This window comes from Triticum urartu, chromosome 4A, assembly GCF_056163025.1.
Source record: "Triticum urartu cultivar PI428250 chromosome 4A, HENAU_Tu73, whole genome shotgun sequence".
Lineage (NCBI taxonomy): Eukaryota > Viridiplantae > Streptophyta > Magnoliopsida > Poales > Poaceae > Triticum > Triticum urartu.
The window spans coordinates 72841008-72851099 of record NC_141876.1 but is presented as its reverse complement, the minus strand read 5'-3'; the positions used below and the strand labels follow the sequence as shown (position 1 = coordinate 72851099).

At 41.0% G+C, this 10092-nt stretch overlaps 1 long non-coding RNA gene across 1 annotated transcript; it reads left to right on the top strand.

Annotated features, from left to right (window-relative positions):
* The first annotated feature begins 5306 nt into the window (after positions 1-5306).
* LOC147974840 (uncharacterized) lies at positions 5307-8814 on the top strand. Its single transcript, XR_015600347.1, has 4 exons — positions 5307-6053; positions 6141-6229; positions 6359-6596; positions 7005-8814. It is a non-coding gene; the product is annotated as an uncharacterized LOC147974840 (long non-coding RNA).
* Positions 8815-10092: the final 1278 nt, after the last annotated feature.

Here is a 10092-nt window from a genome sequence, read left to right as displayed (position 1 = left end):
AGTGCATAAGTAATATGCTCAGGTAAGAGATGACCACGCGAAGACGACGATGTATCCTAAAGTTCATGCCGTAAAAGATGTTAATCTCCGTTGGAGCGATGTGAAAACACAATGCTCCTCAAACGTCACAATGGTCCACCGTATTCTTCTCACGCCCTCGCACGATGCAAAGTGTCGTGAATCCACTAAGGGATCCTGAGGGCAGTCACTGGATCCGTACAATTGGAGACCCTTGAAGGCGGTCATCAAACCCATACAAATTACACGGGGCAATCTCCCAACTTAATTGGAGCTCCCGAAACTTGCCCAAAGATTTACACCACAATGATTGAGCTTCGCGACAACACCAACCATCTAGGGCGCCCACGCACTCAAGAGGAACAAACTCTAGGGTACCAAGCACCCAACAGTAATAAACTTCAACTTTCACCTCCACGAGTCACCGTAAGGAACTCAAACCGATGCAACTAATGTGATGACAAGCACACAAGAAGTGCTCAAGTCCTTCACTCTCGAATCCCACCAAAACAACTAATGCTATGGAGGAGTATGAGGGGAAGAACAAAGGAGGAGAACACCAAAGAACTCCAAGATCTGGATTCAAAAGGTTCCCTTCACTTAGAGGGAAGATGGATTGGTGAAATTGTAGATCTAGGTCTCCTCTCTCTTTTCTCCCAAATAGATGCAAGAATCATGGGAGGAATAAAAGGAAAACAAGCTTCAAAAGGTCAATAATGGTGAGGAAAAACTTGCTCAAAAACCATGAAGACCATTGGAGAAGAATCACCCTTTAAATATATAGGACCCCACAAATCTAACCGTTATAAAGCAGAAAAACACTGGAGCGGTACAACCGCCTTGATGAGTGGTACAACCGCTCGAGGCACAAAACTGTGGTTGTTGTGGCCAGAGCGGCATGACTGTACCTAGCTACAGGCGTGGCCATGGCGTACAAAGCGGCAGAATCAATTGCCCAGTTCTATCGGTTATTATGAAAGTAACTGGAACAACCGCTAGACCACCGCCTGAGCACCCCTGCCAAACCCCAAGGAATCACCCCTCGGGTGGTAGTTGGATCGGTACTTGGTCTGGTAGTACCACTCAATGTGGGAGCGGTACAACCGCCAGAGTACATAGTACAACTGCCTGATGTGCACAGTTGTATCCACTCCATAAAGGAGCGGTACAACCGCTACCACATGCGGGGCAACCGGACTAGTAAAGACCGTTGAAACAGGTAAAACCAAACCTGCCATAACCTCTGCAAACGAAGTTTGATTTCAACGAACTCAAACTTCATAGAAAGATAACGACAATAATATAGAAGTGTGAAACCTCCATAAGTAAAGAACCGGAAAAATTCCTATATAGAAAACAAAATAGAAGATGAATAGGAAATCCGTTTTTGATGAACTTGAGCTTGTCAAGAAGATAGAAGATAACCACAAGCTCTAAAACCTCACATTGAGAAAAGTCAAACAAGAACCAAGAAAGATTATTCCAAGTATGCAAAGGTTTGAGCTATGTACGTAAACGATATGGTCAAACTACTCACTTGAGAGCCCCCCTTGATAGTATGACAAATAATCCTATAAGCCGGTCTCCCAACTACTACCAAGGTTGTACCTATGCCTTGTGCATTTCACTTGAGATAGATGAAGATGATCTTGACCTCCTCAGATTGGACCACATTTCTTGATTGCGTTGGCTTGAGAAAGACTAGTAAATTGCTCCCTCATACTCCACTATGGGAGAGCCTCTCTTAGGTACATCTTCACTTGTCCATTACACCAGAATGGACGATAAGCTTCAACCTTGTGATATCTCCGTAATGCTCCTCTTGAACTTGCACAAGTCAACCTTAATGACGATCACCATGTGATGTCATCCTCTATGGGTTATACGAGATCTTTCTTTTGATGCAAGCCTATTAGACAGATACTTAGCCCAGGTCCGTCCCTGAGAGGGGGGCAAGAGGGGCGGCCGCTCTAGGCCCCCGAAATAGAGGGGCCCCCTCTTCGTGTATGTACGAACACGCAGCAGGTAACACCCTTTTTCCCATCACCATTAGAGCACCACAGCCTGCACGTCTGTCTCCAGGAGTAAGAAAGGTGAATATTAATCAGGTATTAATTTTGTTACTAGTGTATACGGAGAATGTACAGTGCCAGTGAGTATGGAAGAAAAGTAGACATCAAAAACATATATTAGAAAAAATAACTATATAAAAAATAAGCATGCATAAAAATAATTTCTAGATGTACACAAAGAAGTGTTAACATGTATGAAAAAAGGTTCCTGATGGATATAAAAACTGTACATTATGTGTGAAAAAAGTAGACACGTATTAAGAAAACGGAGAAAGAATCAAAGAAAACAAATGAAAATGGAAGGAGAAACTAAAAACTAAAACAAAAAGAAAAGAAATGGAAAACAGAAGAAACAAACAAAATATGAAGAAACAATTTTAAAACGAGAAAGAAACGAAAGAAACTTAAAAACTAGAACAAAAGAACTGAAAAACAAGAACAAATAAACTTAAAACGAAAACAAAAACACTTAAAAGGAATAAGAAAAATAGAGAAAAACAATAAAAATCAGAAAGAACCGAAAAAACCAGAGAGAAACACCAGAAAAAAGAAAATACTGAAGAAAAAAACATAAAACACAAACAGTGTAACAAGTGGACAAATATGCTGCAGTACAGGGTCAGCCCAGTACTGTAGATCCCGTAAATATTTCAGGCGAGACCAGAGCTACACTCACTCTAAGCGATGTATAACATTTGCGCGAGTTATTGAGTGCTCCTAATCGGCGCCTTCAACACCGGTTAGGAGAACTGGTGCTCACGCATCTCAAAGGACTTGCGCTCACGCCGGCCACTGGGAAATTCCAAACACTTTTACGAGAGCTCGCTCGCTCAAAAAAAAGGACTAGTACGCTTGGTTTCTTAGGCCTTCCACTATATAGGCTAAAAGTGATGTTAAATTTGCTTTTTAGATATTTGACACCGATGCCCTACATTGTCAAGCCGATGCCAAATAAAAATTCATGGGCACCCGAGCATCTACTTGCTCCGAAGCCAAATCCATCGAACAAATAAAGTAAGGGCGTCGTACTGCAGTGAGTCAGGAAGGAGGGCAGTGAGCCAGGAAGGAGAGACGCTGGCAGTGGGGTGTCTTGGCCTGGTCTATACTATTTTATGTATGTGGGTCCAAGCTCCAATCGATGCTAACTTCTTAACATGGTGTGAGCGGTGCTAAATAATTTGTATCTGACATAGATGTGTATATGGCAAATTTTTCAGAATTTTGGCACCTAACACATAGTGGAAGGCCTTATTTCGCTGGTTCACTCGGTTTGGTTGGTTTCCAGTTGCCCGGCCGCTGTCAACCGTTCACTTTTCCAAAAAGTTCAAAAAATAATAAAATAAATGCAGATAGAAAAGTTCACGATCTTGCAAACTTTCATGCAAAAGAAAATAAAAAATATATATAAAATATAGTAATTTTAAAAACAAACCACGAACCTCATAAAGTTCACAAATTCAAAAAAATTCATGAATCTAAAAAAGTTCAATAATTTGATAAATATTTCACAAATACTTAGAAAAACTTCATAATTAAAAAATTACACAAATATGTTTTGAAGATACACAATTTCAATATAAAAAATGAACATAAAAAGGTTCACGATTTTTTTAAAAGTACACAAATTTTTAAAAATTCATCTATTTTGGAAAAAAATATGCATTAAAAATAACGGATTTAAAAAACGCATATTTACAGGAAAAGTTCACAAATTTAAGGCAAAACGTTCACAAAAAGTCAAAAGAAAAGTTCATGATAAAACTTATTGAATCTGAAAAAAATCAGATATTTAAAAAATAAAGGAAATAAAAAGGAACAAGTAAAACATTAAATGAAAAAAGGATTAAAAAAGGAATACAAAACCAGGTACAACAGTAGAAAAGGAAAAGAGCGGCCCGGAAGCTTCCGGAACTCAGTCTTGGAAGCTTTCCAAAATTAAGAGGAGTAGCTCCTGATTAGATTGCACACCACGCTAGATGGGTGGTCTTTTAACGAATGAAACGATAGAAGGTGTGTGTACTATGCGAACCAACCTGTGATTTGACGGTTAGAAGGACAGTGATATTTCTAGCCCATCAGATTTTAAGTCCTGATGCTCGCATTATTTCTGCATTTATTTCAGAATTTCTTGCGATGCATTTTCAGTGAAGGAGACGTTCCCGTCGACGATGAGACATCTACGGTGACTTAGTAAATTTTAAGATGACATGCCGGCTCGGTCTTTCGAAGGTGCGGGAGGACATGCGTGTGTGCGTTCATATGAAAAAATGTATGCGCGTATGTATGAGCGCTTGCGTTTGTATACATCTTCAAAAAAAAAGATGTGTACACTATTTTGTGGATAGAACTAGAAAAGGCGCATAAGATGCCATTTTCTAACAGCAAGATGCCTGTGCATTGCATGAAACACCAAGATGCATTTATTTTACTAAACATTTGTTGTGATTGACCCATGCAGAAGTAATCCCATTTGTAAAATCTAACAATATATCTACTCTTATAAAAAAATCAAGTTGGTGAAGATACCTGAGGTGGGGGAGACGAGAAAGAGGAGAGATAAGGTGCGGAGGAGCGGGACGTGGTGGTGGTTGGTGGTCGGACTGAGCGCAGACATGAGGATGCACGACACTCGCAACGGGCATCGTACCAGGTTGTTCCAAAGGCTTTCTTTTTTAATTGCTCAACAATGAGGTTGTGGGAGATAAGAACGGACGACGAAATGTATTATCTACAAATATGAAGAGATGTGCGGGTATCTTTTTGTAAAATTAATATAGTTTACTTTTTATTCGATAAATATAAATCGAACGGCCTATATTGCAGGATGGTAAGCACACCATCATCATCAACTCATACTAAGAAGACTAGGCCCGTAAGGGTTCAATTTACCTGGTTTTTCTGGAATTTATTTTACCATCCTTGTTAGCATGACACGTGTAATAAGGTACTCCTAGGTTGGTGTCTGTTTTTACTGGTCAAGAGTTTTTGCACGTTGTCAGCCACCGCTTTGACCGATATCTCTGGAGATCTCACCGCTTTGACCCATATCCTTGGACATCTCGCCTAGCAATTGGAAGCAACCAGAAGTACTTACACGTGTGCACACGTGTCTACAAAAAACTGCTTAGAAATATCTGGAAGCACATCAACCAACTGCCCTACAGCTATATAAATATAGAGCTTCTTGGCCATGGACACCAATCCCCGTCTCCACCTGCCCACTTCCTTCCCCAGGTCTCCTTCCTAAAACACGTCCATACGCCCCGGCATGCGGGCCGCAGTGGAAAAGCGGCATCCGGCGTGGTGGTCACTGTTCGCCAGGTTCCGGCACACCCCCCGTCGTCGGTACGCTCGACCACGCAAGAGGGCTTCAACCCTGTGCACCACGCGGGAGCAGCATCCACGCTCGGACCCGTCCTCGCCGGGCTCCCGTTCGTGGCGCGCAACGACGTAGCGGCCAGCCACAGCGGACGCCCTCGTCTCTCCCAGGAGTGCCACAACGTCGCCAACGCGGCAGGGCACGACCTGGACACTCGGGTTCGGGCTATCCCCGCTCCTCGACGGCTCCACCTCCGTCACCACGGGAGGGCGACTCGACCTGGGTGATGAAGGTGGCGAGGGCCACAGCGAGGAGGACGTCAATGCCGTGGGCCTCGCGGGAGCAAGATCCGCGCTCGGCCTTGTCCCCGTCGAGTTCCCGCAGTCCGTGGCACAAGCTCTACTCGCGGCCAACCATAACGGACACCGTTGTCTCTCCGCGGAGTGCCACACCGTTGCCGACGCGGTGGGGCACGGCTGAACGGCCGGGGCGCTCGGGCTCCGCGCCCTCCTCGGCACACCCGCCCGCTTCCTCGTGGGCTCCATCTCGGGCGCGACTGGTCTCCGAGGAAGAGTCGTGCTCGGCGCGCTCGACATGGGAGATGGAGACGGCGAGGGCGAGGAGGACGTCATGGAGGAGCTCAGGTACGTCGACTTCTTGTTCCGTCATCTCACGCACTGTTTGTGTTGATCAAATCCTCCAATTCTCATATTTGTGTTCGCGAGCTGCAGGTTTCAGGATGCTCATCGACATATACAGGCCGTTCTCCACTTGATTTATGTCAGGAGTCGAATCAAAACTGTGGTTCACTGTTCACATTGTAAGCGTCGAGCCCTCTGATTGATTGCTTCCTGCCTATCTTTACTGGTCACAAAGGTTGATCTACTCTGATTGGTTGCTTATTTCTTATGTTGACTGACCTCAATGGTCGATCTGTATACATATGCAGGGGTCTTCTATCTGCTGGTAAAAGAACTCAGAGCATGCTCGACGCGATCGGACACATCGATCCGACGGCGCCGGTGTACCATTGGAAAATCAATAGGTGTGATGCTGTATTGCGGGAAGTCGTGGGAGAAAATCTTTACAAGGAAGTGATCGTCGCATCGCCAAGGGAGGACGAAGGCGATTTTGGCTGCATCGTCATCTGTGGGAATGAAGTTCTTCACGGAGTTGCCAACTTCATGGTAGCCAACCAACCTTCTCTCACTTCTCTTCTTGTTTTGTATTGCGCTGCCTAGCCATAGATGGACGAACTCTTTGGTCTACATATATGAACTAAAACACACACAAGCATCAACATCTAGGTTAAGTGCATGTTTGGATTCAGTATTAAGGTTTAGATAGATCCATGTTATAAGCAGCAAGGTGTCTCAGTCTCTTCAGGAGAAATCCCTTCACATTAAAAACTTGATTCAGGCAATTCGGCGTTTGATTCTGCATTGTAGGCTAGCTGGTGCAAAAGATATGAACAATATGCTCATATTTTTAATATTCTTTTAGTTTTCTCTTAGTTGTGTTCCTTCCGCTTTGGTGTTTGTGCATACTGCTATCGTCTTATCAATGAAATAGCCAACACTTGCTGGATATTTCAGGAAAATAAGAAGCGGGGCATGAAGTTGTAGTCTCACAAGTCACAAGGTCACTGGATAGCCATTTCATATCATCATTGCGGGAAGTCAAAGAGAAGTTCATAATGATATGACATTAAGCAATTTATATGGAAATTGTTTCTGCTGCCTTCCAACTTCAACAATTTATTGCAAGATGTGAAAATGAAACCATCTTTAACGCAGTACAAACATGTAGTTTATTTTGTTTTCCAAAAGTTTGATCATATTGGATTGGATGCTCCTATTCTTTTTGTGTGTGCTTGCTAATGGCTAATCCTTAATTGATTTTGCTGTCATGATCTGGTTTTGTATGTTAAATTTCAGATAATTGTGCTGCCGCACTGATACACTCTTATTTGGCACAGTTTGGGTGAGCCCTGGTCAAAACTAGGTACTATTCACAATTGTCCTCTTCTGCAAGGATTGCAGTTCTCTTTTTGATTGATGCTGGCCGAGCATGGCTGCGAATATAGCATATAGGATCATTACAGTTCACCTAAGAGTGGTTTTACGTGGTAGTGTCGAAATGCTAACTTGGTTGTACAAGTCTCGATATTCTTGCTGTTATTTCAATTTTTATTAACTGATCCTATCATTTTGTATTTTTCACCAACCAAAGCTCGCCTGATTGTGAGAACGGAACTTGTTAACAGTATATTTTGATTAATTAGCTTTGGTATTCTTGCTGTTATTTCAATTTTTATTTATGTTCACCATGTCGGTTTTCTATTGTGGTTATACTGAAGCAGAAGTTGTTTGCTTCCCTAGCTATTTACGTAAAGTACAGTGTGTTAGCGACTCAGCTGCAGGGTGCAATATGTCAGGGGAGTTTGTTCCTACACGAATATATAGTTTGTTCTGGAATTATTTGGTTCTTCGGTATCATTTTTAGTATGTATGCACAAGCCTAACCTTACTTGAAAAGAGTTATGTACCATATTGTTCATGTGGATACCCTTGACGTCATAGGGAACAGATCACCAAGAACAAAAGCAGAAGAAATAGCTTCATCTCTCTATCATTACATCACAGAGACAAACCAAGCTGGAGGATCAACATCTCTGGTCTAAGAAAAGAACCAAACCTTTGCAATTCGGTATCCAGTAGCCATTATCACCACCTACCATTGATCACATGCACGTACCAACTAGATGTACCCTTTCTTTGTATGAACTACTTTGCAATGAATTAAGTCTTGGACTGACTTACCAAACATTGCAAAAAGCCAAATAGTTTATCGATTCATGTGGCGCGGCGTGCCGCCGCGCACTACACGCTAGTTTTTTTTTATAAGAGTGGAGATTTGTCACTCGCTGGCGATGCAGCGCACATGCGATCCACCCGAGTGTGGAATCTGGGCCAACCCTCTCAGAGAGCGACCACGGTGAGTGCCAACCGGTTTTGGTAACCTTCTAAATGGGTTCTTTTGTTTTATTTTTCTTCTATTGTTTTTTCAGAGGCTTTACTGAGTGTTTTTCTGTTATTTATTTTTCTATTCCTTCTTTTTTTCATTTTCTTTGTTTATTATATTTCTTTTCTTTTAAAAGCTTAATTTTTGTTGGAATCTTTTTCTAATTTTTAAATATTTATTCAGAATTTCAAAAAATATTCATGTTTTCATAATTTATTCACATTTTTCAAACTGTTCGTGGTTTCATATTGTTATTCATAATTAAAAAAAAAGAAAATTCCAAATACGATCACATTTTCAAAATCTGTTCGCATTTTCCGAAAGCATTCGGAGTTTTGAAATTTGTGCTTGTTTTTAGAAACGTTTGGAGTTTTCAACTTTTGTTCATATTCTGAAATTTTGTTCACAATTTCAGAAAATGATTGGAATACGAAAATTTGTTCCTGTTTTCAAAAAAGTTTATAGTTTTGAATTTGGTTCAGATTTATTATTATTTCCATTTTTTAATTTTTTTGGAATTTATAAATTTGTTCATATTTTTAAAAATTAGCTCAAATTCGTGATTCCCAAAAATGTTGGAAATTTTAAAAAATGTCCGTATTTTCAAATTTTGTTCACGAATTCAAAAATGCTCCTGCTCTCAAAATTTATTCACCAATTAAAAAATGTGCCTTTCTTGAAAATTTGTTTGGAAATTTTTACAAAAATTCACATGTTTGTCAAAACTTGTTCGTGATTGTGAAAAATATTTCGGAATTTTAGATAATGTTCGTGTTTTTAAGATTTGTTAAAAAAAATTGTAAATAATTCCTGTTTTAAATTTTGTTCACAAATTAAAAATTCTCACATTCTTGAAAAACTTGTTCCTGCTTATCAAAATTGGTCAGAATCCTATTTTTAAACATTTGTGCACGACTTCAAAAATTCTTCCTGTTTTTAAAATTTGGTTACAAATTCAAAAAATGTTTACTTTTTGAAAACTCGTGTGTGTTTGTGAAAAACGTTTGGAATTTTTCTAAAAAGTATTCTGAACTTCTAAGTAATGATTGAAAAAAGGACAAATAATCCGATATGCGGACGTGTCTTGTTCTTAGTATTTGCGTCATCTTTTTTCCATGAACGCATATCAGCCGCAGTGGCTAGCTACTTGTGTCCACCAGTGCTCAATCGCGAGTTCGAATCCTAGCGTTTTTGTTTGAGAATTTCGAATCCTAGCTGATGGGCCGCATTTCGCATGCCTGCGTGGGCCGGCCCTGTCGCAGGTCCCGCATAAGACGCCAAATTTTCTCAAAAAAGAGAGCATAAGACGCAAAATACACCTTAAAAAAAGCATAAGACGCCAAATAGGCATCGGGGCGAGAAATCAAGCTTCTAGCGTTGCATGCCGTGATGGACCAGTGGGATGTTTTTAGAACCTCCATGTATATAGTTTGGGATATACTCCCTCTGTCCCAAAATATAAAAACATTTTTAACACTAGCATATTATTAAGAACATTCTTATATTCTGAGACAGGGGAGTAGTTTTTACAAATCAATAGACTTTGAATGAACAACAGGCGATGCTATACAACGCTTATAGAGTATTTCCTCCTAGGCAGCAGGTTGCCACGTGTGGTGCGCTGGCGCACCTGCAGGATGACTTTTTTTTCCACACGTG